This window comes from Tasmannia lanceolata, unplaced genomic scaffold, assembly GCF_043159265.1.
Source record: "Tasmannia lanceolata isolate RefF3 unplaced genomic scaffold, GAP_Taslan_0.1 ptg000003l, whole genome shotgun sequence".
NCBI classification, from domain to species: Eukaryota; Viridiplantae; Streptophyta; class Magnoliopsida; order Canellales; family Winteraceae; genus Tasmannia; species Tasmannia lanceolata.
The window spans coordinates 31,261,455-31,288,328 of record NW_027518680.1 but is presented as its reverse complement, the minus strand read 5'-3'; the positions used below and the strand labels follow the sequence as shown (position 1 = coordinate 31,288,328).

At 47.9% G+C, this 26,874-nt stretch overlaps 37 non-coding genes across 37 annotated transcripts; all 37 read right to left on the bottom strand.

Annotated features, from left to right (window-relative positions):
* Positions 1-535: 535 nt before the first annotated feature.
* Positions 536-654, bottom strand: LOC143874118 (5S ribosomal RNA). The gene has a single exon (XR_013248808.1). It is a non-coding gene; the product is annotated as a 5S ribosomal RNA (ribosomal RNA).
* Positions 655-1,251: 597 nt separating this feature from the next.
* Positions 1,252-1,370, bottom strand: LOC143873560 (5S ribosomal RNA). The gene has a single exon (XR_013248265.1). It is a non-coding gene; the product is annotated as a 5S ribosomal RNA (ribosomal RNA).
* Positions 1,371-1,967: 597 nt separating this feature from the next.
* Positions 1,968-2,086, bottom strand: LOC143874117 (5S ribosomal RNA). Its single transcript, XR_013248807.1, has one exon. It is a non-coding gene; the product is annotated as a 5S ribosomal RNA (ribosomal RNA).
* Positions 2,087-2,683: 597 nt separating this feature from the next.
* On the bottom strand, positions 2,684-2,802 carry LOC143872240 (5S ribosomal RNA). Its single transcript, XR_013246996.1, has one exon. It is a non-coding gene; the product is annotated as a 5S ribosomal RNA (ribosomal RNA).
* A 597-nt stretch (positions 2,803-3,399) lies between these two features.
* On the bottom strand, positions 3,400-3,518 carry LOC143873626 (5S ribosomal RNA). Its single transcript, XR_013248329.1, has one exon. It is a non-coding gene; the product is annotated as a 5S ribosomal RNA (ribosomal RNA).
* A 597-nt stretch (positions 3,519-4,115) lies between these two features.
* LOC143873802 (5S ribosomal RNA) lies at positions 4,116-4,234 on the bottom strand. Its single transcript, XR_013248500.1, has one exon. It is a non-coding gene; the product is annotated as a 5S ribosomal RNA (ribosomal RNA).
* A 597-nt stretch (positions 4,235-4,831) lies between these two features.
* LOC143874116 (5S ribosomal RNA) lies at positions 4,832-4,950 on the bottom strand. Its single transcript, XR_013248806.1, has one exon. It is a non-coding gene; the product is annotated as a 5S ribosomal RNA (ribosomal RNA).
* Positions 4,951-5,527: 577 nt separating this feature from the next.
* LOC143872239 (5S ribosomal RNA) lies at positions 5,528-5,646 on the bottom strand. Its single transcript, XR_013246995.1, has one exon. It is a non-coding gene; the product is annotated as a 5S ribosomal RNA (ribosomal RNA).
* Positions 5,647-6,243: 597 nt separating this feature from the next.
* On the bottom strand, positions 6,244-6,362 carry LOC143873625 (5S ribosomal RNA). Its single transcript, XR_013248328.1, has one exon. It is a non-coding gene; the product is annotated as a 5S ribosomal RNA (ribosomal RNA).
* Positions 6,363-6,959: 597 nt separating this feature from the next.
* Positions 6,960-7,078, bottom strand: LOC143873801 (5S ribosomal RNA). The gene has a single exon (XR_013248499.1). It is a non-coding gene; the product is annotated as a 5S ribosomal RNA (ribosomal RNA).
* A 597-nt stretch (positions 7,079-7,675) lies between these two features.
* On the bottom strand, positions 7,676-7,794 carry LOC143874115 (5S ribosomal RNA). Its single transcript, XR_013248805.1, has one exon. It is a non-coding gene; the product is annotated as a 5S ribosomal RNA (ribosomal RNA).
* A 597-nt stretch (positions 7,795-8,391) lies between these two features.
* Positions 8,392-8,510, bottom strand: LOC143872238 (5S ribosomal RNA). The gene has a single exon (XR_013246994.1). It is a non-coding gene; the product is annotated as a 5S ribosomal RNA (ribosomal RNA).
* Positions 8,511-9,107: 597 nt separating this feature from the next.
* On the bottom strand, positions 9,108-9,226 carry LOC143873400 (5S ribosomal RNA). The gene has a single exon (XR_013248110.1). It is a non-coding gene; the product is annotated as a 5S ribosomal RNA (ribosomal RNA).
* A 597-nt stretch (positions 9,227-9,823) lies between these two features.
* On the bottom strand, positions 9,824-9,942 carry LOC143872237 (5S ribosomal RNA). Its single transcript, XR_013246993.1, has one exon. It is a non-coding gene; the product is annotated as a 5S ribosomal RNA (ribosomal RNA).
* Positions 9,943-10,539: 597 nt separating this feature from the next.
* On the bottom strand, positions 10,540-10,658 carry LOC143872236 (5S ribosomal RNA). Its single transcript, XR_013246992.1, has one exon. It is a non-coding gene; the product is annotated as a 5S ribosomal RNA (ribosomal RNA).
* A 597-nt stretch (positions 10,659-11,255) lies between these two features.
* On the bottom strand, positions 11,256-11,374 carry LOC143874849 (5S ribosomal RNA). Its single transcript, XR_013249517.1, has one exon. It is a non-coding gene; the product is annotated as a 5S ribosomal RNA (ribosomal RNA).
* Positions 11,375-11,971: 597 nt separating this feature from the next.
* LOC143873559 (5S ribosomal RNA) lies at positions 11,972-12,090 on the bottom strand. Its single transcript, XR_013248264.1, has one exon. It is a non-coding gene; the product is annotated as a 5S ribosomal RNA (ribosomal RNA).
* A 597-nt stretch (positions 12,091-12,687) lies between these two features.
* LOC143872235 (5S ribosomal RNA) lies at positions 12,688-12,806 on the bottom strand. Its single transcript, XR_013246991.1, has one exon. It is a non-coding gene; the product is annotated as a 5S ribosomal RNA (ribosomal RNA).
* A 596-nt stretch (positions 12,807-13,402) lies between these two features.
* On the bottom strand, positions 13,403-13,521 carry LOC143874609 (5S ribosomal RNA). The gene has a single exon (XR_013249284.1). It is a non-coding gene; the product is annotated as a 5S ribosomal RNA (ribosomal RNA).
* A 597-nt stretch (positions 13,522-14,118) lies between these two features.
* LOC143873798 (5S ribosomal RNA) lies at positions 14,119-14,237 on the bottom strand. The gene has a single exon (XR_013248497.1). It is a non-coding gene; the product is annotated as a 5S ribosomal RNA (ribosomal RNA).
* Positions 14,238-14,834: 597 nt separating this feature from the next.
* On the bottom strand, positions 14,835-14,953 carry LOC143874114 (5S ribosomal RNA). The gene has a single exon (XR_013248804.1). It is a non-coding gene; the product is annotated as a 5S ribosomal RNA (ribosomal RNA).
* A 597-nt stretch (positions 14,954-15,550) lies between these two features.
* LOC143874268 (5S ribosomal RNA) lies at positions 15,551-15,669 on the bottom strand. The gene has a single exon (XR_013248954.1). It is a non-coding gene; the product is annotated as a 5S ribosomal RNA (ribosomal RNA).
* A 597-nt stretch (positions 15,670-16,266) lies between these two features.
* Positions 16,267-16,385, bottom strand: LOC143872232 (5S ribosomal RNA). Its single transcript, XR_013246989.1, has one exon. It is a non-coding gene; the product is annotated as a 5S ribosomal RNA (ribosomal RNA).
* A 597-nt stretch (positions 16,386-16,982) lies between these two features.
* LOC143874608 (5S ribosomal RNA) lies at positions 16,983-17,101 on the bottom strand. The gene has a single exon (XR_013249283.1). It is a non-coding gene; the product is annotated as a 5S ribosomal RNA (ribosomal RNA).
* A 597-nt stretch (positions 17,102-17,698) lies between these two features.
* On the bottom strand, positions 17,699-17,817 carry LOC143873797 (5S ribosomal RNA). Its single transcript, XR_013248496.1, has one exon. It is a non-coding gene; the product is annotated as a 5S ribosomal RNA (ribosomal RNA).
* Positions 17,818-18,414: 597 nt separating this feature from the next.
* LOC143874113 (5S ribosomal RNA) lies at positions 18,415-18,533 on the bottom strand. Its single transcript, XR_013248803.1, has one exon. It is a non-coding gene; the product is annotated as a 5S ribosomal RNA (ribosomal RNA).
* Positions 18,534-19,130: 597 nt separating this feature from the next.
* Positions 19,131-19,249, bottom strand: LOC143874676 (5S ribosomal RNA). The gene has a single exon (XR_013249347.1). It is a non-coding gene; the product is annotated as a 5S ribosomal RNA (ribosomal RNA).
* Positions 19,250-19,846: 597 nt separating this feature from the next.
* LOC143872231 (5S ribosomal RNA) lies at positions 19,847-19,965 on the bottom strand. The gene has a single exon (XR_013246988.1). It is a non-coding gene; the product is annotated as a 5S ribosomal RNA (ribosomal RNA).
* A 597-nt stretch (positions 19,966-20,562) lies between these two features.
* On the bottom strand, positions 20,563-20,681 carry LOC143874606 (5S ribosomal RNA). The gene has a single exon (XR_013249281.1). It is a non-coding gene; the product is annotated as a 5S ribosomal RNA (ribosomal RNA).
* A 597-nt stretch (positions 20,682-21,278) lies between these two features.
* On the bottom strand, positions 21,279-21,397 carry LOC143873796 (5S ribosomal RNA). Its single transcript, XR_013248495.1, has one exon. It is a non-coding gene; the product is annotated as a 5S ribosomal RNA (ribosomal RNA).
* Positions 21,398-21,994: 597 nt separating this feature from the next.
* Positions 21,995-22,113, bottom strand: LOC143874110 (5S ribosomal RNA). The gene has a single exon (XR_013248801.1). It is a non-coding gene; the product is annotated as a 5S ribosomal RNA (ribosomal RNA).
* A 597-nt stretch (positions 22,114-22,710) lies between these two features.
* Positions 22,711-22,829, bottom strand: LOC143872230 (5S ribosomal RNA). Its single transcript, XR_013246987.1, has one exon. It is a non-coding gene; the product is annotated as a 5S ribosomal RNA (ribosomal RNA).
* Positions 22,830-23,426: 597 nt separating this feature from the next.
* Positions 23,427-23,545, bottom strand: LOC143874341 (5S ribosomal RNA). Its single transcript, XR_013249024.1, has one exon. It is a non-coding gene; the product is annotated as a 5S ribosomal RNA (ribosomal RNA).
* Positions 23,546-24,142: 597 nt separating this feature from the next.
* Positions 24,143-24,261, bottom strand: LOC143874109 (5S ribosomal RNA). Its single transcript, XR_013248800.1, has one exon. It is a non-coding gene; the product is annotated as a 5S ribosomal RNA (ribosomal RNA).
* Positions 24,262-24,858: 597 nt separating this feature from the next.
* On the bottom strand, positions 24,859-24,977 carry LOC143872229 (5S ribosomal RNA). Its single transcript, XR_013246986.1, has one exon. It is a non-coding gene; the product is annotated as a 5S ribosomal RNA (ribosomal RNA).
* A 597-nt stretch (positions 24,978-25,574) lies between these two features.
* On the bottom strand, positions 25,575-25,693 carry LOC143874340 (5S ribosomal RNA). The gene has a single exon (XR_013249023.1). It is a non-coding gene; the product is annotated as a 5S ribosomal RNA (ribosomal RNA).
* Positions 25,694-26,290: 597 nt separating this feature from the next.
* On the bottom strand, positions 26,291-26,409 carry LOC143872228 (5S ribosomal RNA). The gene has a single exon (XR_013246985.1). It is a non-coding gene; the product is annotated as a 5S ribosomal RNA (ribosomal RNA).
* Positions 26,410-26,874: the final 465 nt, after the last annotated feature.

Genomic DNA, 26,874 nt, shown 5'->3' with positions numbered 1-26,874 from the left:
TTTAAATGAAAGTGCGAAAAAATCCTGCTAGATGACACCGGATGGACGATCCGAGCATGTCGGAAAGCCGGATGACCACCAAGGCTGTCATCGCGCGATTAATCTTCCCGAGTGCCCCCGAATCAATATAAGAATCGCCACGATCTGACGGGCGGATCAAAAGTTATCGTCGGAACGATATTTGTGCACCAAGGGTAGCTCACGGCCAGTAAACACCTTCCGACCGGATTCATGACTTTCATCCACTAGTACACTCATCCGCTATAGCTTGTACGTCACTGAATCTAAACAAACCCCCGCTATAATTTGACCGCAAATGAAATGTCAGAACGAATTCCGTTTATCGAATCAAACGACACTATCACCCCGCCATAATAAAGACCGGACGTCTTCGAATTCACCATCCGGAAGAAAATAAAAAGATCCGAACCGAAACCTAGGAGGCGACGCACTAAACGTGCGTTTCAGTTCGCTTCGATATTCCAGAACCGAAAGATTGTTCGAAAAAAGTGGTAGAAAGCCGAAAAAAGTGACAGGGGTGCAACACGAGGACTTCCCAGGAGGTCACCCATCCTAGTACTACTCTCGCCCAAGCACGCTTAACTTCGGGGTTCTGATGGGATCCAGTGCATTTGTGCTGGTATGATCGCACCCAGCATGCCTCTCCAATGTCAAAGTAATAAAGAGTTTCCACTTACATTGTCGTACGAAGTCCGTTTAAATGAAAGTGCGAAAAAATCCTGCTAGATGACATCGTATGGACGATCCGAGCATGTCGGGAAGCCGGATGACCGCCAGGGCTGTCATCGCGCGATGAATCTTCCCGATTACCCCCGAATCAATATAAGAATCGCCACGATCTGACGGGCGGATCAAAAGTTATCGTCGGAACGATATTTGTGCACCAAGGGTAGCTCACGGCCAGTAAACACCTTCCGACCGGATTCATGACTCGCATCCACTAGTACACTCATCCGCTATAGCCTGTACGTTACTGAATCTGAACAAACCCCCGCTATAATTTGACCGCAAATGAAATGTCAGAACGAATTCCGTTTATCGAATCAAACGACACTATCACCCCGCCATAATAAAGACCGGACGTATTTGAATTCACTATCCGGCAGAAAATAAAAAGATCCCAACCGAAACGTAGGAGGCGTCGCACTAAACGTGCGTTTCAGTTCGCATCGATGTTCCAGAACCGAAAGATTGTTCGAAAAAAGTGGTAGATAGCCGAAAAAAGTGACAGGGGTGCAACACGAGGACTTCCCAGGAGGTCACCCATCCTAGTACTACTCTCGCCCAAGCACGCTTAACTTCGGAGTTCTGATGGGATCCAGGGTATTTGTGCTGGTATGATCGCACCCAGCATGCCTCTCCATTGTCAAAGTAATAAAGAGTTTCCACTCGCATTGTCGTACGAAGTCCGTTTAAATGAAAGTGCGAAAAAATCCTGCTAGATGACACCGGATGGACGATCCGAGCATGTCGGAAAGCCGGATGACCGCCAGGGCTGTCATCGCGCGATGAATCTTCCCGAGTACCCCCGAATCAATATAAGAATCGCCACGATCTGACGGGCGGATCAAAAGTTATCGTCGGAACGATATTTGTGCACCAAGGGTAGCTCACGGCCAGTAAACACCTTCCGACCGGATTCATGACTCGCATCCACTAGTACACTCATCCGCTATAGCCTGTACGTCACTGAATCTGAACAAACCCCCGCTATAATTTGACCGCAAATGAAATGTCAGAACGAATTCCGTTTATCGAATCAAACGACACTATCACCCCGCCATAATAAAGACCGGACGTCTTCGAATTCACCATCCGGAAGAAAATAAAAAGATCCGAACCGAAACCTAGGAGGCGACGCACTAAACGTGCGTTTCAGTTCGCTTCGATATTCCAGAACCGAAAGATTGTTCGAAAAAAGTGGTAGAAAGCCGAAAAAAGTGACAGGGGTGCAACACGAGGACTTCCCAGGAGGTCACCCATCCTAGTACTACTCTCGCCCAAGCACGCTTAACTTCGGGGTTCTGATGGGATCCAGTGCATTTGTGCTGGTATGATCGCACCCAGCATGCCTCTCCAATGTCAAAGTAATAAAGAGTTTCCACTTACATTGTCGTACGAAGTCCGTTTAAATGAAAGTGCGAAAAAATCCTGCTAGATGACATCGTATGGACGATCCGAGCATGTCGGGAAGCCGGATGACCGCCAGGGCTGTCATCGCGCGATGAATCTTCCCGATTACCCCCGAATCAATATAAGAATCGCCACGATCTGACGGGCGGATCAAAAGTTATCGTCGGAACGATATTTGTGCACCAAGGGTAGCTCACGGCCAGTAAACACCTTCCGACCGGATTCATGACTCGCATCCACTAGTACACTCATCCGCTATAGCCTGTACGTTACTGAATCTGAACAAACCCCCGCTATAATTTGACCGCAAATGAAATGTCAGAACGAATTCCGTTTATCGAATCAAACGACACTATCACCCCGCCATAATAAAGACCGGACGTATTTGAATTCACTATCCGGCAGAAAATAAAAAGATCCCAACCGAAACGTAGGAGGCGTCGCACTAAACGTGCGTTTCAGTTCGCATCGATGTTCCAGAACCGAAAGATTGTTCGAAAAAAGTGGTAGATAGCCGAAAAAAGTGACTGGGGTGCAACACGAGGACTTCCCAGGAGGTCACCCATCCTAGTACTACTCTCGCCCAAGCACGCTTAACTTCGGAGTTCTGATGGGATCCAGTGCATTTGTGCTGGTATGATCGCACCCAGCATGCCTCTCCATTGTCAAAGTAATATAGAGTTTCCACTCGCATTGTCGTACGAAGTCCGTTTAAATGAAAGTGCGAAAAAATCCTGCTAGATGACACCGGATGGACGATCCGAGCATGTCGGGAAGCCGGATGACCGCCAGGGCTGTCATCGCGCGATGAATCTTCCCGAGTACCCCCGAATCAATATAAGAATCGCGACGATCTGACGGGCGGATCAAAAGTTATCGTCGGAACGATATTTGTGCACCAAGGGTATCTCACGGCCAGTAAACACCTTCCGACCGGATTCATGACTCGCATCCACTAGTACACTCATCCGCTATAGCCTGTACGTCACTGAATCTGAACAAACCCCCGCTATAATTTGACCGCAAATGAAATGTCAGAACGAATTCCGTTTATCGAATCAAACGACACTATCACCCCGCCATAATAAAGACCGGACGTCTTTGAATTAACCATCCGGAAGAAAATAAAAAGATCCGTACCGAAACGTAGGAGGCGACGTACTAAACGTGCGTTTCAGTTCGCATCGATGTTCCAGAACCGAAAGATTGTTCGAAAAAAGTGGTAGATAGCCGAAAAAAGTGACAGGGGTGCAACACGAGGACTTCCCAGGAGGTCACCCATCCTAGTACTACTCTCGCCCAAGCACGCTTAACATCGGAGTTCTGATGGGATCCAGTGCATTTGTGCTGGTATGATCGCACCCAGCATGCCTCTCCATTGTCAAAGTAATAAAGAGTTTCCACTCGCATTGTCGTACGAAGTCCGTTTAAATGAAAGTGCGAAAAAATCCTGCTAGATGCCATCGGATGGACGATCCGAGCATGTCGGGAAGCCGGATAACCGCCAGAGCTGTCATCGCGCGATGAATCTTCCCGATTACCCCCGAATAAATATAAGAATCGCCACGATCTGACGGGCGGATCAAAAGTTATCGTCGGAACGATATTTGTGCACCAAGGGTAGCTCACGGCCAGTAAACACCTTCCGACCGGATTCATGACTCGCATCCACTAGTACACTCATCCGCTATAGCCTGTACGTCACTGAATCTGAACAAACCCCCGCTATAATTTGACCGCAAATGAAATGTCAGAACGAATTCCGTTTATCGAATCAAACGACACTATCACCCCGCCATAATAAAGACCGGACGTCTTTGAATTCACCATCCGGAAGAAAATAAAAAGATCCGAACCGAAACGTAGGAGGCGACGCACTAAACGTGCGTTTCAGTTCGCATCGATGTTCCAGAACCGAAAGATTGTTCGAAAAAAGTGGTAGATAGCCGAAAAAAGTGACAGGGGTGCAACACGAGGACTTTCCAGGAGGTCACCCATCCTAGTACTACTCTCGCCCAAGCACGCTTAACTTCGGAGTTCTGATGGGATCCAGTGCATTTGTGCTGGTATGATCGCACCCAGCATGCCTCTCCATTGTCAAAGTAATAAAGAGTTTCCACTCGCATTGTCGTACGAAGTCCGTTTAAATGAAAGTGCGAAAAAATCCTGCTAGATGACACCGGATGGACGATCCGAGCATGTCGGAAAGCCGGATGACCGCCAGGGCTGTCATCGCGCGTTGAATCTTCCCGAGTACCCCCGAATCAATATAAGAATCGCGACGATCTGACGGGCGGATCAAAAGTTATCGTCGGAACGATATTTGTGCACCAAGGGTAGCTCACGGCCAGTAAACACCTTCCGACCGGATTCATGACTCGCATCCACTAGTACACTCATCCGCTATAGCCTGTACGTCACTGAATCTGAACAAACCCCCGCTATAATTTGACCGCAAATGAAATGTCAGAACGAATTCCGTTTATCGAATCAAACGACACTATCACCCCGCCATAATAAAGACCGGACGTCTTCGAATTCACCATCCGGAAGAAAATAAAAAGATCCGAACCGAAACCTATGAGGCGACGCACTAAACGTGCGTTTCAGTTCGCTTCGATATTCCAGAACCGAAAGATTGTTCGAAAAAAGTGGTAGAAAGCCGAAAAAAGTGACAGGGGTGCAACACGAGGACTTCCCAGGAGGTCACCCATCCTAGTACTACTCTCGCCCAAGCACGCTTAACTTCGGGGTTCTGATGGGATCCAGTGCATTTGTGCTGGTATGATCGCACCCAGCATGCCTCTCCAATGTCAAAGTAATAAAGAGTTTCCACTTACATTGTCGTACGAAGTCCGTTTAAATGAAAGTGCGAAAAAATCCTGCTAGATGACATCGTATGGACGATCCGAGCATGTCGGGAAGCCGGATGACCGCCAGGGCTGTCATCGCGCGATGAATCTTCCCGATTACCCCCGAATCAATATAAGAATCGCCACGATCTGACGGGCGGATCAAAAGTTATCGTCGGAACGATATTTGTGCACCAAGGGTAGCTCACGGCCAGTAAACACCTTCCGACCGGATTCATGACTCGCATCCACTAGTACACTCATCCGCTATAGCCTGTACGTTACTGAATCTGAACAAACCCCCGCTATAATTTGACCGCAAATGAAATGTCAGAACGAATTCCGTTTATCGAATCAAACGACACTATCACCCCGCCATAATAAAGACCGGACGTATTTGAATTCACTATCCGGCAGAAAATAAAAAGATCCCAACCGAAACGTAGGAGGCGTCGCACTAAACGTGCGTTTCAGTTCGCATCGATGTTCCAGAACCGAAAGATTGTTCGAAAAAAGTGACTGGGGTGCAACACGAGGACTTCCCAGGAGGTCACCCATCCTAGTACTACTCTCGCCCAAGCACGCTTAACTTCGGAGTTCTGATGGGATCCAGTGCATTTGTGCTGGTATGATCGCACCCAGCATGCCTCTCCATTGTCAAAGTAATATAGAGTTTCCACTCGCATTGTCGTACGAAGTCCGTTTAAATGAAAGTGCGAAAAAATCCTGCTAGATGACACCGGATGGACGATCCGAGCATGTCGGGAAGCCGGATGACCGCCAGGGCTGTCATCGCGCGATGAATCTTCCCGAGTACCCCCGAATCAATATAAGAATCGCGACGATCTGACGGGCGGATCAAAAGTTATCGTCGGAACGATATTTGTGCACCAAGGGTATCTCACGGCCAGTAAACACCTTCCGACCGGATTCATGACTCGCATCCACTAGTACACTCATCCGCTATAGCCTGTACGTCACTGAATCTGAACAAACCCCCGCTATAATTTGACCGCAAATGAAATGTCAGAACGAATTCCGTTTATCGAATCAAACGACACTATCACCCCGCCATAATAAAGACCGGACGTCTTTGAATTAACCATCCGGAAGAAAATAAAAAGATCCGTACCGAAACGTAAGAGGCGACGTACTAAACGTGCGTTTCAGTTCGCATCGATGTTCCAGAACCGAAAGATTGTTCGAAAAAAGTGGTAGATAGCCGAAAAAAGTGACAGGGGTGCAACACGAGGACTTCCCAGGAGGTCACCCATCCTAGTACTACTCTCGCCCAAGCACGCTTAACATCGGAGTTCTGATGGGATCCAGTGCATTTGTGCTGGTATGATCGCACCCAGCATGCCTCTCCATTGTCAAAGTAATAAAGAGTTTCCACTCGCATTGTCGTACGAAGTCCGTTTAAATGAAAGTGCGAAAAAATCCTGCTAGATGCCATCGGATGGACGATCCGAGCATGTCGGGAAGCCGGATAACCGCCAGAGCTGTCATCGCGCGATGAATCTTCCCGATTACCCCCGAATAAATATAAGAATCGCCACGATCTGACGGGCGGATCAAAAGTTATCGTCGGAACGATATTTGTGCACCAAGGGTAGCTCACGGCCAGTAAACACCTTCCGACCGGATTCATGACTCGCATCCACTAGTACACTCATCCGCTATAGCCTGTACGTCACTGAATCTGAACAAACCCCCGCTATAATTTGACCGCAAATGAAATGTCAGAACGAATTCCGTTTATCGAATCAAACGACACTATCACCCCGCCATAATAAAGACCGGACGTCTTTGAATTCACCATCCGGAAGAAAATAAAAAGATCCGAACCGAAACGTAGGAGGCGACGCACTAAACGTGCGTTTCAGTTCGCATCGATGTTCCAGAACCGAAAGATTGTTCGAAAAAAGTGGTAGATAGCCGAAAAAAGTGACAGGGGTGCAACACGAGGACTTTCCAGGAGGTCACCCATCCTAGTACTACTCTCGCCCAAGCACGCTTAACTTCGGAGTTCTGATGGGATCCAGTGCATTTGTGCTGGTATGATCGCACCCAGCATGCCTCTCCATTGTCAAAGTAATAAAGAGTTTCCACTCGCATTGTCGTACGAAGTCCGTTTAAATGAAAGTGCGAAAAAATCCTGCTAGATGACACCGGATGGACGATCCGAGCATGTCGGAAAGCCGGATGACCGCCAGGGCTGTCATCGCGCGTTGAATCTTCCCGAGTACCCCCGAATCAATATAAGAATCGCGACGATCTGACGGGCGGATCAAAAGTTATCGTCGGAACGATATTTGTGCACCAAGGGTAGCTCACGGCCAGTAAACACCTTCCGACCGGATTCATGACTCGCATCCACTAGTACACTCATCCGCTATAGCCTGTACGTCACTGAATCTGAACAAACCCCCGCTATAATTTGACCGCAAATGAAATGTCAGAACGAATTCCGTTTATCGAATCAAACGACACTATCACCCCGCCATAATAAAGACCGGACGTCTTCGAATTCACCATCCGGAAGAAAATAAAAAGATCCGAACCGAAACCTAGGAGGCGACGCACTAAACGTGCGTTTCAGTTCGCTTCGATATTCCAGAACCGAAAGATTGTTCGAAAAAAGTGGTAGAAAGCCGAAAAAAGTGACAGGGGTGCAACACGAGGACTTCCCAGGAGGTCACCCATCCTAGTACTACTCTCGCCCAAGCACGCTTAACTTCGGGGTTCTGATGGGATCCAGTGCATTTGTGCTGGTATGATCGCACCCAGCATGCCTCTCCAATGTCAAAGTAATAAAGAGTTTCCACTTACATTGTCGTACGAAGTCCGTTTAAATGAAAGTGCGAAAAAATCCTGCTAGATGACATCGTATGGACGATCCGAGCATGTCGGGAAGCCGGATGACCGCCAGGGCTGTCATCGCGCGATGAATCTTCCCGATTACCCCCGAATCAATATAAGAATCGCCACGATCTGACGGGCGGATCAAAAGTTATCGTCGGAACGATATTTGTGCACCAAGGGTAGCTCACGGCCAGTAAACACCTTCCGACCGGATTCATGACTCGCATCCACTAGTACACTCATCCGCTATAGCCTGTACGTTACTGAATCTGAACAAACCCCCGCTATAATTTGACCGCAAATGAAATGTCAGAACGAATTCCGTTTATCGAATCAAACGACACTATCACCCCGCCATAATAAAGACCGGACGTATTTGAATTCACTATCCGGCAGAAAATAAAAAGATCCCAACCGAAACGTAGGAGGCGTCGCACTAAACGTGCGTTTCAGTTCGCATCGATGTTCCAGAACCGAAAGATTGTTCGAAAAAAGTGGTAGATAGCCGAAAAAAGTGACAGGGGTGCAACACGAGGACTTCCCAGGAGGTCACCCATCCTAGTACTACTCTCGCCCAAGCACGCTTAACTTCGGAGTTCTGATGGGATCCAGTGCATTTGTGCTGGTATGATCGCACCCAGCATGCCTCTCCATTGTCAAAGTAATAAAGAGTTTCCACTCGCATTGTCGTACGAAGTCCGTTTAAATGAAAGTGCGAAAAAATCCTGCTAGATGACACCGGATGGACGATCCGAGCATGTCGGAAAGCCGGATGACCCCCAAGGCTGTCATCGCGCGATTAATCTTCCCGAGTACCCCCGAATCAATATAAGAATCGCCACGATCTGACGGGCGGATCAAAAGTTATCGTCGGAACGATATTTGTGCACCAAGGGTAGCTCACGGCCAGTAAACACCTTCCGACCGGATTCATGACTTTCATCCACTAGTACACTCATCCGCTATAGCTTGTACGTCACTGAATCTAAACAAACCCCCGCTATAATTTGACCGCAAATGAAATGTCAGAACGAATTCCGTTTATCGAATCAAACGACACTATCACCCCGCCATAATAAAGACCGGACGTATTTGAATTCACTATCCGGCAGAAAATAAAAAGATCCCAACCGAAACGTAGGAGGCGTCGCACTAAACGTGCGTTTCAGTTCGCATCGATGTTCCAGAACCGAAAGATTGTTCGAAAAAAGTGGTAGATAGCCGAAAAAAGTGACAGGGGTGCAACACGAGGACTTCCCAGGAGGTCACCCATCCTAGTACTACTCTCGCCCAAGCACGCTTAACTTCAGAGTTCTGATGGGATCCAGTGCATTTGTGCTGGTATGATCGCACCCAGCATGCCTCTCCATTGTCAAAGTAATAAAGAGTTTCCACTCGCATTGTCGTACGAAGTCCGTTTAAATGAAAGTGCGAAAAAATCCTGCTAGATGACACCGGATGGACGATCCGAGCATGTCGGAAAGCCGGATGACCGCCATGGCTGTCATCGCGCGATTAATCTTCCCGAGTACCCCCGAATCAATATAAGAATCGCGACGATCTGACGGGCGGATCAAAAGTTATCGTCGGAACGATATTTGTGCACCAAGGGTAGCTCACGGCCAGTAAACACCTTCCGACCGGATTCATGACTCGCATCCACTAGTACACTCATCCGCTATAGCCTGTACGTCACTGAATCTGAACAAACCCCCGCTATAATTTGACCGCAAATGAAATGTCAGAACGAATTCTGTTTATCGAATCAAACGACACTATCACCCCGCCATAATAAAGACCGGACGTCTTTGAATTCACCATCCGGAAGAAAATAAAAAGATCCGAACCGAAACGTAGGAGGCGACGCACTAAACGTGCGTTTCAGTTCGCATCGATGTTCCAGAACCGAAAGATTGTTCGAAAAAAGTGGTAGATAGCCGAAAAAAGTGACAGGGGTGCAACACGAGGACTTCCCAGGAGGTCACCCATCCTAGTACTACTCTCGCCCAAGCACGCTTAACTTCGGAGTTCTGATGGGATCCAGTGCATTTGTGCTGGTATGATCGCACCCAGCATGCCTCTCCATTGTCAAAGTAATATAGAGTTTCCACTCGCATTGTCGTACGAAGTCCGTTTAAATGAAAGTGCGAAAAAATCCTGCTAGATGACACCGGATGGACGATCCGAGCATGTCGGAAAGCCGGATGACCGCCAAGGCTGTCATCGCGCGATTAATCTTCCCGAGTACCCCCGAATCAATATAAGAATCGCCACGATCTGACGGGCGGATCAAAAGTTATCGTCGGAACGATATTTGTGCACCAAGGGTAGCTCACGGCCAGTAAACACCTTCCGACCGGATTCATGACTCGCATCCACTAGTACACTCATCCGCTATAGCCTGTACGTCACTGAATCTGAACAAACCCCCGCTATAATTTGACCGCAAATGAAATGTCAGAACGAATTCCGTTTATCGAATCAAACGACACTATCACCCCGCCATAATAAAGACCGGACGTCTTTGAATTAACCATCCGGAAGAAAATAAAAAGATCCGTACCGAAACGTAGGAGGCGACGCACTAAACGTGCGTTTCAGTTCGCATCGATGTTCCAGAACCGAAAGATTGTTCGAAAAAAGTGGTAGATAGCCGAAAAAAGTGACAGGGGTGCAACACGAGGACTTCCCAGGAGGTCACCCATCCTAGTACTACTCTCGCCCAAGCACGCTTAACTTCGGAGTTCTGATGGGATCCAGTGCATTTGTGCTGGTATGATCGCACCCAGCATGCCTCTCCATTGTCAAAGTAATAAAGAGTTTCCACTCGCATTGTCGTACGAAGTCCGTTTAAATGAAAGTGCGAAAAAATCCTGCTAGATGACACCGGATGGACGATCCGAGCATGTCGGAAAGCCGGATGACCACCAAGGCTGTCATCGCGCGATTAATCTTCCCGAGTACCCCCGAATCAATATAAGAATCGCCACGATCTGACGGGCGGATCAAAAGTTATCGTCGGAACGATATTTGTGCACCAAGGGTAGCTCACGGCCAGTAAACACCTTCCGACCGGATTCATGACTTTCATCCACTAGTACACTCATCCGCTATAGCTTGTACGTCACTGAATCTAAACAAACCCCCGCTATAATTTGACCGCAAATGAAATGTCAGAACGAATTCCGTTTATCGAATCAAACGACACTATCACCCCGCCATAATAAAGACCGGACGTCTTCGAATTCACCATCCGGAAGAAAATAAAAAGATCCGAACCGAAACCTAGGAGGCGACGCACTAAACGTGCGTTTCAGTTCGCTTCGATATTCCAGAACCGAAAGATTGTTCGAAAAAAGTGGTAGAAAGCCGAAAAAAGTGACAGGGGTGCAACACCAGGACTTCCCAGGAGGTCACCCATCCTAGTACTACTCTCGCCCAAGCACGCTTAACTTCGGGGTTCTGATGGGATCCAGTGCATTTGTGCTGGTATGATCGCACCCAGCATGCCTCTCCAATGTCAAAGTAATAAAGAGTTTCCACTTACATTGTCGTACGAAGTCCGTTTAAATGAAAGTGCGAAAAAATCCTGCTAGATGACATCGTATGGACGATCCGAGCATGTCGGGAAGCCGGATGACCGCCAGGGCTGTCATCGCGCGATGAATCTTCCCGATTACCCCCGAATCAATATAAGAATCGCCACGATCTGACGGGCGGATCAAAAGTTATCGTCGGAACGATATTTGTGCACCAAGGGTAGCTCACGGCCAGTAAACACCTTCCGACCGGATTCATGACTCGCATCCACTAGTACACTCATCCGCTATAGCCTGTACGTTACTGAATCTGAACAAACCCCCGCTATAATTTGACCGCAAATGAAATGTCAGAACGAATTCCGTTTATCGAATCAAACGACACTATCACCCCGCCATAATAAAGACCGGACGTATTTGAATTCACTATCCGGCAGAAAATAAAAAGATCCCAACCGAAACGTAGGAGGCGTCGCACTAAACGTGCGTTTCAGTTCGCATCGATGTTCCAGAACCGAAAGATTGTTCGAAAAAAGTGGTAGATAGCCGAAAAAAGTGACAGGGGTGCAACACGAGGACTTCCCAGGAGGTCACCCATCCTAGTACTACTCTCGCCCAAGCACGCTTAACTTCGGAGTTCTGATGGGATCCAGGGTATTTGTGCTGGTATGATCGCACCCAGCATGCCTCTCCATTGTCAAAGTAATAAAGAGTTTCCACTCGCATTGTCGTACGAAGTCCGTTTAAATGAAAGTGCGAAAAAATCCTGCTAGATGACACCGGATGGACGATCCGAGCATGTCGGAAAGCCGGATGACCGCCAGGGCTGTCATCGCGCGATGAATCTTCCCGAGTACCCCCGAATCAATATAAGAATCGCCACGATCTGACGGGCGGATCAAAAGTTATCGTCGGAACGATATTTGTGCACCAAGGGTAGCTCACGGCCAGTAAACACCTTCCGACCGGATTCATGACTCGCATCCACTAGTACACTCATCCGCTATAGCCTGTACGTCACTGAATCTGAACAAACCCCCGCTATAATTTGACCGCAAATGAAATGTCAGAACGAATTCCGTTTATCGAATCAAACGACACTATCACCCCGCCATAATAAAGACCGGACGTCTTTGAATTCACCATCCGGAAGAAAATAAAAAGATCCGAACCGAAACGTAGGAGGCGTCGCAATAAACGTGCGTTTCAGTTCGCATCGATGTTCCAGAACCGAAAGATTGTTCGAAAAAAGTGGTAGATAGCCGAAAAAAGTGACTGGGGTGCAACACGAGGACTTCCCAGGAGGTCACCCATCCTAGTACTACTCTCGCCCAAGCACGCTTAACTTCGGAGTTCTGATGGGATCCAGTGCATTTGTGCTGGTATGATCGCACCCCCATGCCTCTCCATTGTCAAAGTAATAAAGAGTTTCCACTCGCATTGTCGTACGAAGTCCGTTTAAATGAAAGTGCGAAAAAATCCTGCTAGATGACACCGGATGGACGATCCGAGCATGTCGGGAAGCCGGATGACCGCCAGGGCTGTCATCGCGCGATGAATCTTCCCGAGTACCCCCGAATCAATATAAGAATCGCGACGATCTGACGGGCGGATCAAAAGTTATCGTCGGAACGATATTTGTGCACCAAGGGTAGCTCACGGCCAGTAAACACCTTCCGACCGGATTCATGACTCGCATCCACTAGTACACTCATCCGCTATAGCCTGTACGTCACTGAATCTGAACAAACCCCCGCTATAATTTGACCGCAAATGAAATGTCAGAACGAATTCCGTTTATCGAATCAAACGACACTATCACCCCGCCATAATAAAGACCGGACGTCTTTGAATTAACCATCCGGAAGAAAATAAAAAGATCCGTACCGAAACGTAGGAGGCGACGTACTAAACGTGCGTTTCAGTTCGCATCGATGTTCCAGAACCGAAAGATTGTTCGAAAAAAGTGGTAGATAGCCGAAAAAAGTGACAGGGGTGCAACACGAGGACTTCCCAGGAGGTCACCCATCCTAGTACTACTTTCGCCCAAGCACGCTTAACATCGGAGTTCTGATGGGATCCAGTGCATTTGTGCTGGTATGATCGCACCCAGCATGCCTCTCCATTGTCAAAGTAATAAAGAGTTTCCACTCGCATTGTCGTACGAAGTCCGTTTAAATGAAAGTGCGAAAAAATCCTGCTAGATGCCATCGAATGGACGATCCGAGCATGTCGGGAAGCCGGATAACCGCCAGGGCTGTCATCGCGCGATGAATCTTCCCGATTACCCCCGAATAAATATAAGAATCGCCACGATCTGACGGGCGGATCAAAAGTTATCGTCGGAACGATATTTGTGCACCAAGGGTAGCTCACGGCCAGTAAACACCTTCCGACCGGATTCATGACTCGCATCCACTAGTACACTCATCCGCTATAGCCTGTACGTCACTGAATCTGAACAAACCCCCGCTATAATTTGACCGCAAATGAAATGTCAGAACGAATTCCGTTTATCGAATCAAACGACACTATCACCCCGCCATAATAAAGACCGGACGTCTTTGAATTCACCATCCGGAAGAAAATAAAAAGATCCGAACCGAAACGTAGGAGGCGACGCACTAAACGTGCGTTTCAGTTCGCATCGATGTTCCAGAACCGAAAGATTGTTCGAAAAAAGTGGTAGATAGCCGAAAAAAGTGACAGGGGTGCAACACGAGGACTTTCCAGGAGGTCACCCATCCTAGTACTACTCTCGCCCAAGCACGCTTAACTTCGGAGTTCTGATGGGATCCAGTGCATTTGTGCTGGTATGATCGCACCCAGCATGCCTCTCCATTGTCAAAGTAATAAAGAGTTTCCACTCGCATTGTCGTACGAAGTCCGTTTAAATGAAAGTGCGAAAAAATCCTGCTAGATGACACCGGATGGACGATCCGAGCATGTCGGAAAGCCGGATGACCGCCAGGGCTGTCATCGCGCGATGAATCTTCCCGAGTACCCCCGAATCAATATAAGAATCGCGACGATCTGACGGGCGGATCAAAAGTTATCGTCGGAACGATATTTGTGCACCAAGGGTAGCTCACGGCCAGTAAACACCTTCCGACCGGATTCATGACTCGCATCCACTAGTACACTCATCCGCTATAGCCTGTACGTCACTGAATCTGAACAAACCCCCGCTATAATTTGACCGCAAATGAAATGTCAGAACGAATTCCGTTTATCGAATCAAACGACACTATCACCCCGCCATAATAAAGACCGGACGTCTTCGAATTCACCATCCGGAAGAAAATAAAAAGATCCGAACCGAAACCTAGGAGGCGACGCACTAAACGTGCGTTTCAGTTCGCTTCGATATTCCAGAACCGAAAGATTGTTCGAAAAAAGTGGTAGAAAGCCGAAAAAAGTGACAGGGGTGCAACACGAGGACTTCCCAGGAGGTCACCCATCCTAGTACTACTCTCGCCCAAGCACGCTTAACTTCGGGGTTCTGATGGGATCCAGTGCATTTGTGCTGGTATGATCGCACCCAGCATGCCTCTCCAATGTCAAAGTAATAAAGAGTTTCAACTTACATTGTCGTACGAAGTCCGTTTAAATGAAAGTGCGAAAAAATCCTGCTAGATGACATCGTATGGACGATCCGAGCATGTCGGGAAGCCGGATGACCGCCAGGGCTGTCATCGCGCGATGAATCTTCCCGATTACCCCCGAATCAATATAAGAATCGCCACGATCTGACGGGCGGATCAAAAGTTATCGTCGGAACGATATTTGTGCACCAAGGGTAGCTCACGGCCAGTAAACACCTTCCGACCGGATTCATGACTCGCATCCACTAGTACACTCATCCGCTATAGCCTGTACGTTACTGAATCTGAACAAACCCCCGCTATAATTTGACCGCAAATGAAATGTCAGAACGAATTCCGTTTATCGAATCAAACGACACTATCACCCCGCCATAATAAAGACCGGACGTATTTGAATTCACTATCCGGCAGAAAATAAAAAGATCCCAACCGAAACGTAGGAGGCGTCGCACTAAACGTGCGTTTCAGTTCGCATCGATGTTCCAGAACCGAAAGATTGTTCGAAAAAAGTGGTAGATAGCCGAAAAAAGTGACAGGGGTGCAACACGAGGACTTCCTAGGAGGTCACCCATCCTAGTACTACTCTCGCCCAAGCACGCTTAACTTCGGAGTTCTGATGGGATCCAGGGTATTTGTGCTGGTATGATCGCACCCAGCATGCCTCTCCATTGTCAAAGTAATAAAGAGTTTCCACTCGCATTGTCGTACGAAGTCCGTTTAAATGAAAGTGCGAAAAAATCCTGCTAGATGACACCGGATGGACGATCCGAGCATGTCGGAAAGCCGGATGACCGCCAGGGCTGTCATCGCGCGATGAATCTTCCCGAGTACCCCCGAATCAATATAAGAATCGCCACGATCTGACGGGCGGATCAAAAGTTATCGTCGGAACGATATTTGTGCACCAAGGGTAGCTCACGGCCAGTAAACACCTTCCGACCGGATTCATGACTCGCATCCACTAGTACACTCATCCGCTATAGCCTGTACGTCACTGAATCTGAACAAACCCCCGCTATAATTTGACCGCAAATGAAATGTCAGAACGAATTCCGTTTATCGAATCAAACGACACTATCACCCCGCCATAATAAAGACCGGACGTCTTTGAATTCACCATCCGGAAGAAAATAAAAAGATCCGAACCGAAACGTAGGAGGCGTCGCAATAAACGTGCGTTTCAGTTCGCATCGATGTTCCAGAACCGAAAGATTGTTCGAAAAAAGTGGTAGATAGCCGAAAAAAGTGACTGGGGTGCAACACGAGGACTTCCCAGGAGGTCACCCATCCTAGTACTACTCTCGCCCAAGCACGCTTAACTTCGGAGTTCTGATGGGATCCAGTGCATTTGTGCTGGTATGATCGCACCCAGCATGCCTCTCCATTGTCAAAGTAATAAAGAGTTTCCACTCGCATTGTCGTACGAAGTCCGTTTAAATGAAAGTGCGAAAAAATCCTGCAAGATGACACCGGATGGACGATCCGAGCATGTCGGGAAGCCGGATGACCGCCAGGGCTGTCATCGCGCGATGAATCTTCCCGAGTACCCCCGAATCAATATAAGAATCGCGACGATCTGACGGGCGGATCAAAAGTTATCGTCGGAACGATATTTGTGCACCAAGGGTAGCTCACGGCCAGTAAACACCTTCCGACCGGATTCATGACTCGCATCCACTAGTACACTCATCCGCTATAGCCTGTACGTCACTGAATCTGAACAAACCCCCGCTATAATTTGACCGCAAATGAAATGTCAGAACGAATTCCGTTTATCGAATCAAACGACACTATCACCCCGCCATAATAAAGACCGGACGTCTTTGAATTAACCATCCGGAAGAAAATAAAAAGATCCGTACCGAAACGTAGGAGGCGACGTACTAAACGTGCGTTTCAGTTCGCATCGATGTTCCAGAACCGAAAGATTGTTCGAAAAAAGTGGTAGATAGCCGAAAAAAGTGACAGGGGTGCAACACGAGGACTTCCCAGGAGGTCACCCATCCTAGTACTACTTTCGCCCAAGCACGCTTAACATCGGAGTTCTGATGGGATCCAGTGCATTTGTGCTGGTATGATCGCACCCAGCATGCCTCTCCATTGTCAAAGTAATAAAGAGTTTCCACTCGCATTGTCGTACGAAGTCCGTTTAAATGAAAGTGCGAAAAAATCCTGCTAGATGCCATCGGATGGACGATCCGAGCATGTCGGGAAGCCGGATAACCGCCAGAGCTGTCATCGCGCGATGAATCTTCCCGATTACCCCCGAATAAATATAAGAATCGCCACGATCTGACGGGCGGATCAAAAGTTATCGTCGGAACGATATTTGTGCACCAAGGGTAGCTCACGGCCAGTAAACACCTTCCGACCGGATTCATGACTCGCATCCACTAGTACACTCATCCGCTATAGCCTGTACGTCACTGAATCTGAACAAACCCCCGCTATAATTTGACCGCAAATGAAATGTCAGAACGAATTCCGTTTATCGAATCAAACGACACTATCACCCCGCCATAATAAAGACCGGACGTCTTTGAATTCACCATCCGGAAGAAAATAAAAAGATCCGAACCGAAACGTAGGAGGCGACGCACTAAACGTGCGTTTCAGTTCGCATCGATGTTCCAGAACCGAAAGATTGTTCGAAAAAAGTGGTAGATAGCCGAAAAAAGTGACAGGGGTGCAACACGAGGACTTTCCAGGAGGTCACCCATCCTAGTACTACTCTCGCCCAAGCACGCTTAACTTCGGAGTTCTGATGGGATCCAGTGCATTTGTGCTGGTATGATCGCACCCAGCATGCCTCTCCATTGTCAAAGTAATAAAGAGTTTCCACTCGCATTGTCGTACGAAGTCCGTTTAAATGAAAGTGCGAAAAAATCCTGCTAGATGACACCGGATGGACGATCCGAGCATGTCGGAAAGCCGGATGACCGCCAGGGCTGTCATCGCGCGATGAATCTTCCCGAGTACCCTCGAATCAATATAAGAATCGCCACGATCTGACGGGCGGATCAAAAGTTATCGTCGGAACGATATTTGTGCACCAAGGGTAGCTCACGGCCAGTAAACACCTTCCGACCGGATTCATGACTTTCATCCACTAGTACACTCATCCGCTATAGCTTGTACGTCACTGAATCTTAACAAACCCCCGCTATAATTTGACCGCAAATGAAATGTCAGAACGAATTCCGTTTATCGAATCAAACGACACTATCACCCCGCCATAATAAAGACCGGACGTCTTCGAATTCACCATCCGGAAGAAAATAAAAAGATCCGAACCGAAACCTAGGAGGCGACGCACTAAACGTGCGTTTCAGTTCGCTTCGATATTCCAGAACCGAAAGATTGTTCGAAAAAAGTGGTAGAAAGCCGAAAAAAGTGACAGGGGTGCAACACGAGGACTTCCCAGGAGGTCACCCATCCTAGTACTACTCTCGCCCAAGCACGCTTAACTTCGGGGTTCTGATGGGATCCAGTGCATTTGTGCTGGTATGATCGCACCCAGCATGCCTCTCCAATGTCAAAGTAATAAAGAGTTTCCACTTACATTGTCGTACGAAGTCCGTTTAAATGAAAGTGCGAAAAAATCCTGCTAGATGACATCGTATGGACGATCCGAGCATGTCGGGAAGCCGGATGACCGCCAGGGCTGTCATCGCGCGATGAATCTTCCCGATTACCCCCGAATCAATATAAGAATCGCCACGATCTGACGGGCGGATCAAAAGTTATCGTCGGAACGATATTTGTGCACCAAGGGTAGCTCACGGCCAGTAAACACCTTCCGACCGGATTCATGACTCGCATCCACTAGTACACTCATCCGCTATAGCCTGTACGTTACTGAATCTGAACAAACCCCCGCTATAATTTGACCGCAAATGAAATGTCAGAACGAATTCCGTTTATCGAATCAAACGACACTATCACCCCGCCATAATAAAGACCGGACGTATTTGAATTCACTATCCGGCAGAAAATAAAAAGATCCCAACCGAAACGTAGGAGGCGTCGCACTAAACGTGCGTTTCAGTTCGCATCGATGTTCCAGAACCGAAAGATTGTTCGAAAAAAGTGGTAGATAGCCGAAAAAAGTGACAGGGGTGCAACACGAGGACTTCCCAGGAGGTCACCCATCCTAGTACTACTCTCGCCCAAGCACGCTTAACTTCGGAGTTCTGATGGGATTCAGGGTATTTGTGCTGGTATGATCGCACCCAGCATGCCTCTCCATTGTCAAAGTAATAAAGAGTTTCCACTCGCATTGTCGTACGAAGTCCTTTTAAATGAAAGTGCGAAAAAATCCTGCTAGATGACACCGGATGGACGATCCGAGCATGTCGGAAAGCCGGATGACCGCCAGGGCTGTCATCGCGCGATGAATCTTCCCGAGTACCCCCGAATCAATATAAGAATCGCCACGATCTGACGGGCGGATCAAAAGTTATCGTCGGAACGATATTTGTGCACCAAGGGTAGCTCACGGCCAGTAAACACCTTCCGACCGGATTCATGACTCGCATCCACTAGTACACTCATCCGCTATAGCCTGTACGTCACTGAATCTGAACAAACCCCCGCTATAATTTGACCGCAAATGAAATGTCAGAACGAATTCCGTTTATCGAATCAAACGACACTATCACCCCGCCATAATAAAGACCGGACGTCTTTGAATTCACCATCCGGAAGAAAATAAAAAGATCCGAACCGAAACGTAGGAGGCGTCGCAATAAACGTGCGTTTCAGTTCGCATCGATGTTCCAGAACCGAAAGATTGTTCGAAAAAAGTGGTAGATAGCCGAAAAAAGTGACTGGGGTGCAACACGAGGACTTCCCAGGAGGTCACCCATCCTAGTACTACTCTCGCCCAAGCACGCTTAACTTCGGAGTTCTGATGGGATCCAGTGCATTTGTGCTGGTATGATCGCACCCAGCATGCCTCTCCATTGTCAAAGTAATAAAGAGTTTCCACTCGCATTGTCGTACGAAGTCCGTTTAAATGAAAGTGCGAAAAAATCCTGCTTGATGACACCGGATGGACGATCCGAGCATGTCGGGAAGCCGGATGACCGCCAGGGCTGTCATCGCGCGATGAATCTTCCCGAGTACCCCCGAATCAATATAAGAATCGCGACGATCTGACGGGCGGATCAAAAGTTATCGTCGGAACGATATTTGTGCACCAAGGGTAGCTCACGGCCAGTAAACACCTTCCGACCGGATTCATGACTCGCATCCACTAGTACACTCATCCGCTATAGCCTGTACGTCACTGAATCTGAACAAACCCCCGCTATAATTTGACCGCAAATGAAATGTCAGAACGAATTCCGTTTATCGAATCAAACGACACTATCACCCCGCCATAATAAAGACCGGACGTCTTTGAATTAACCATCCGGAAGAAAATAAAAAGATCCGTACCGAAACGTAGGAGGCGACGTACTAAACGTGCGTTTCAGTTCGCATCGATGTTCCAGAACCGAAAGATTGTTCGAAAAAAGTGGTAGATAGCCGAAAAAAGTGACAGGGGTGCAACACGAGGACTTCCCAGGAGGTCACCCATCCTAGTACTACTTTCGCCCAAGCACGCTTAACATCGGAGTTCTGATGGGATCCAGTGCATTTGTGCTGGTATGATCGCACCCAGCATGCCTCTCCATTGTCAAAGTAATAAAGAGTTTCCACTCGCATTGTCGTACGAAGTCCGTTTAAATGAAAGTGCGAAAAAATCCTGCTAGATGCCATCGGATGGACGATCCGAGCATGTCGGGAAGCCGAATAACCGCCAGAGCTGTCATCGCGCGATGAATCTTCCCGATTACCCCCGAATAAATATAAGAATCGCCACGATCTGACGGGCGGATCAAAAGTTATCGTCGGAACGATATTTGTGCACCAAGGGTAGCTCACGGCCAGTAAACACCTTCCGACCGGATTCATGACTCGCATCCACTAGTACACTCATCCGCTATAGCCTGTACGTCACTGAATCTGAACAAACCCCCGCTATAATTTGACCGCAAATGAAATGTCAGAACGAATTCCGTTTATCGAATCAAACGACACTATCACCCCGCCATAATAAAGACCGGACGTCTTTGAATTCACCATCCGGAAGAAAATAAAAAGATCCGAACCGAAACGTAGGAGGCGACGCACTAAACGTGCGTTTCAGTTCGCATCGATGTTCCAGAACCGAAAGATTGTTCGAAAAAAGTGGTAGATAGCCGAAAAAAGTGACAGGGGTGCAACACGAGGACTTTCCAGGAGGTCACCCATCCTAGTACTACTCTCGCCCAAGCACGCTTAACTTCGGAGTTCTGATGGGATCCAGTGCATTTGTGCTGGTATGATCGCACCCAGCATGCCTCTCCATTGTCAAAGTAATAAAGAGTTTCCACTCGCATTGTCGTACGAAGTCCGTTTAAATGAAAGTGCGAAAAAATCCTGCTAGATGACACCGGATGGACGATCCGAGCATGTCGGAAAGCCGGATGACCGCCAGGGCTGTCATCGCGCGATGAATCTTCCCGAGTACCCCCGAATCAATATAAGAATCGCGACGATCTGACGGGCGGATCAAAAGTTATCGTCGGAACGATATTTGTGCACCAAGGGTAGCTCACGGCCAGTAAACACCTTCCGACCGGATTCATGACTCGCATCCACTAGTACACTCATCCGCTATAGCCTGTACGTCACTGAATCTGAACAAACCCCCGCTATAATTTGACCGCAAATGAAATGTCAGAACGAATTCCGTTTATCGAATCAAACGACACTATCACCCCGCCATAATAAAGACCGGACGTCTTCGAATTCACCATCCGGAAGAAAATAAAAAGATCCGAACCGAAACCTAGGAGGCGACGCACTAAACGTGCGTTTCAGTTCGCTTCGATATTCCAGAACCGAAAGATTGTTCGAAAAAAGTGGTAGAAAGCCGAAAAAAGTGACAGGGGTGCAACACGAGGACTTCCCAGGAGGTCACCCATCCTAGTACTACTCTCGCCCAAGCACGCTTAACTTCGGGGTTCTGATGGGATCCAGTGCATTTGTGCTGGTATGATCGCACCCAGCATGCCTCTCCAATGTCAAAGTAATAAAGAGTTTCCACTTACATTGTCGTACGAAGTCCGTTTAAATGAAAGTGCGAAAAAATCCTGCTAGATGACATCGTATGCACGATCCGAGCATGTCGGGAAGCCGGATGACCGCCAGGGCTGTCATCGCGCGATGAATCTTCCCGATTACCCCCGAATCAATATAAGAATCGCCACGATCTGACGGGCGGATCAAAAGTTATCGTCGGAACGATATTTGTGCACCAAGGGTAGCTCACGGCCAGTAAACACCTTCCGACCGGATTCATGACTTTCATCCACTAGTACACTCATCCGCTATAGCTTGTACGTCACTGAATCTGAACAAACCCCCGCTATAATTTGACAGCAAATGAAATGTCAGAACGAATTCCGTTTATCGAATCAAACGACACTATCACCCCGCCATAATAAAGACCGGACGTATTTGAATTCACTATCCGGCAGAAAATAAAAAGATCCCAACCGAAACGTAGGAGGCGTCGCACTAAACGTGCGTTTCAGTTCGCATCGATGTTCCAGAACCGAAAGATTGTTCGAAAAAAGTGGTAGATAGCCGAAAAAAGTGACAGGGGTGCAACACGAGGACTTCCCAGGAGGTCACCCATCCTAGTACTACTCTCGCCCAAGCACGCTTAACTTCGGAGTTCTGATGGGATCCAGTGCATTTGTGCTGGTATGATCGCACCCAGCATGCCTCTCCATTGTCAAAGTAATAAAGAGTTTCCACTCGCATTGTCGTACGAAGTCCGTTTAAATGAAAGTGCGAAAAAATCCTGCTAGATGACACCGGATGGACGATCCGAGCATGTCGGAAAGCCGGATGACCCCCAAGGCTGTCATCGCGCGATTAATCTTCCCGAGTACCCCCGAATCAATATAAGAATCGCCACGATCTGACGGGCGGATCAAAAGTTATCGTCGGAACGATATTTGTGCACCAAGGGTAGCTCACGACCAGTAAACACCTTCCGACCGGATTCATGACTTTCATCCACTAGTACACTCATCCGCTATAGCTTGTACGTCACTGAATCTAAACAAACCCCCGCTATAATTTGACCGCAAATGAAATGTCAGAACGAATTCCGTTTATCGAATCAAACGACACTATCACCCCGCCATAATAAAGACCGGACGTATTTGAATTCACTATCCGGCAGAAAATAAAAAGATCCCAACCGAAACGTAGGAGGCGTCGCACTAAACGTGCGTTTCAGTTCGCATCGATGTTCCAGAACCGAAAGATTGTTCGAAAAAAGTGGTAGATAGCCGAAAAAAGTGACAGGGGTGCAACACGAGGACTTCCCAGGAGGTCACCCATCGTAGTACTACTCTCGCCCAAGCACGCCTAACTTCGGAGTTCTGATGGGATCCAGTGCATTTGTGCTGGTATGATCGCACCCAGCATGCCTCTCCATTGTCAAAGTAATAAAGAGTTTCCACTCGCATTGTCGTACGAAGTCCGTTTAAATGAAAGTGCAAAAAAATCCTGCTAGATGACACCGGATGGACGATCCGAGCATGTCGGGAAGCCGGATGGCCGCAAGGGCTGTCATCGCGCGATTAATCTTCCCGAGTACCCCCGAATCAATATAAGAATCGCGACGATCTGACGGGCGGATCAAAAGTTATCGTCGGAACGATATTTGTGCACCAAGGGTAGCTCACGGCCAGTAAACACCTTCCGACCGGATTCATGACTCGCATCCACTAGTACACTCATCCGCTATAGCCTGTACGTCACTGAATCTGAACAAACCCCCGCTATAATTTGACCGCAAATGAAATGTCAGAACGAATTCCGTTTATCGAATCAAACGACACTATCACCCCGCCATAATAAAGACCGGACGTCTTCGAATTCACCATCCGGAAGAAAATAAAAAGATCCGAACCGAAACCTAGGAGGCGACGCACTAAACGTGCGTTTCAGTTCGCTTCGATATTCCAGAACCGAAAGATTGTTCGAAAAAAGTGGTAGAAAGCCGAAAAAAGTGACAGGGGTGCAACACGAGGACTTCCCAGGAGGTCACCCATCCTAGTACTACTCTCGCCCAAGCACGCTTAACTTCGGGGTTCTGATGGGATCCAGTGCATTTGTGCTGGTATGATCGCACCCAGCATGCCTCTCCAATGTCAAAGTAATAAAGAGTTTCCACTTACATTGTCGTACGAAGTCCGTTTAAATGAAAGTGCGAAAAAATCCTGCTAGATGACATCGTATGCACGATCCGAGCATGTCGGGAAGCCGGATGACCGCCAGGGCTGTCATCGCGCGATGAATCTTCCCGATTACCCCCGAATCAATATAAGAATCGCCACGATCTGACGGGCGGATCAAAAGTTATCGTCGGAACGATATTTGTGCACCAAGGGTAGCTCACGGCCAGTAAACACCTTCCGACCGGATTCATGACTTTCATCCACTAGTACACTCATCCGCTATAGCTTGTACGTCACTGAATCTGAACAAACCCCCGCTATAATTTGACAGCAAATGAAATGTCAGAACGAATTCCGTTTATCGAATCAAACGACACTATCACCCCGCCATAATAAAGACCGGACGTATTTGAATTCACTATCCGGCAGAAAATAAAAAGATCCCAACCGAAACGTAGGAGGCGTCGCACTAAACGTGCGTTTCAGTTCGCATCGATGTTCCAGAACCGAAAGATTGTTCGAAAAAAGTGGTAGATAGCCGAAAAAAGTGACAGGGGTGCAACACGAGGACTTCCCAGGAGGTCACCCATCCTAGTACTACTCTCGCCCAAGCACGCTTAACTTCGGAGTTCTGATGGGATCCAGTGCATTTGTGCTGGTATGATCGCACCCAGCATGCCTCTCCATTGTCAAAGTAATAAAGAGTTTCCACTCGCATTGTCGTACGAAGTCCGTTTAAATGAAAGTGCGAAAAAATCCTGCTAGATGACACCGGATGGACGATCCGAGCATGTCGGAAAGCCGGATGACCCCCAAGGCTGTCATCGCGCGATTAATCTTCCCGAGTACCCCCGAATCAATATAAGAATCGCCACGATCTGACGGGCGGATCAAAAGTTATCGTCGGAACGATATTTGTGCACCAAGGGTAGCTCACGGCCAGTAAACACCTTCCGACCGGATTCATGACTTTCATCCACTAGTACACTCATCCGCTATAGCTTGTACGTCACTGAATCTAAACAAACCCCCGCTATAATTTGACCGCAAATGAAATGTCAGAACGAATTCCGTTTATCGAATCAAACGACACTATCACCCCGCCATAATAAAGACCGGACGTATTTGAATTCACTATCCGGCAGAAAATAAAAAGATCCCAACCGAAACGTAGGAGGCGTCGCACTAAACGTGCGTTTCAGTTCGCATCGATGTTCCAGAACCGAAAGATTGTTCGAAAAAAGTGGTAGATAGCCGAAAAAAGTGACAGGGGTGCAACACGAGGACTTCCCAGGAGGTCACCCATCGTAGTACTACTCTCGCCCAAGCACGCCTAACTTCGGAGTTCTGATGGGATCCAGTGCATTTGTGCTGGTATGATCGCACCCAGCATGCCTCTCCATTGTCAAAGTAATAAAGAGTTTCCACTCGCATTGTCGTACGAAGTCCGTTTAAATGAAAGTGCAAAAAAATCCTGCTAGATGACACCGGATGGACGATCCGAGCATGTCGGGAAGCCGGATGGCCGCAAGGGCTGTCATCGCGCGATTAATCTTCCCGAGTACCCCCGAATCAATATAAGAATCGCTACGATCTGACGGGCGGATCAAAAGTTATCGTCGGAACGATATTTGTGCACCAAGGGTAGCTCACGGCCAGTAAACACCTTCCGACCGGATTCATGACTCGCATCCACTAGTACTCTCATCCGCTATAGCCTGTACGTCACTGAATCTGAACAAACCCCCGCTATAATTTGACCGCAAATGAAATGTCAGAACGAATTCCGTTTATCGAATCAAACGACACTATCACCCCGCCATAATAAAGACCGGACGTCTTCGAATTCACCATCCGGAAGAAAATAAAAAGATCCGAACCGAAACGTAGGAGGCGACGCACTAAACGTGCGTTTCAGTTCGCATCGATGTTCCAGAACCGAAAGATTGTTCGAAAAAAGTGGTCGATAGCCGAAAAAAGTGACAGGGGTGCAACACGAGGACTTCCCAGGAGGTCACCCATCCTAGTACTACTCTCGCCCAAGCACGCTTAACTTCGGAGTTCTGATGGGATCCAGTGCATTTGTGCTGGTATGATCGCACCCAGCATGCCTTTCCATTGTCAAAGTAATAAAGAGTTTCTACTCGCATTGTCGTACGAAGTCCGTTTAAATGAAAGTGCGAAAAAATCCTGCTAGATGACACCGGATGGACGATCCGAGCATGTCGGGAAGCCGGATGACCGCCAGGGCTGTCATCGCGCGATGAATCTTCCCGAGTACCCCCGAATCAATATAAGAATCGCCACGATCTGACGGGCGGATCAAAAGTTATCGTCGGAACGATATTTGTGCACCAAGGGTAGCTCACCGCCAGTAAACACCTTCCGACCGGATTCATGACTCGCATCCACTAGTACACTCATCCGCTATAGCCTGTACGTTACTGAATCTGAACAAACCCCCGCTATAATTTGACCGCAAATGAAATGTCAGAACGAATTCCGTTTATCGAATCAAACGACACTATCACCCCGCCATAATAAAGACCGGACGTATTTGAATTCACTA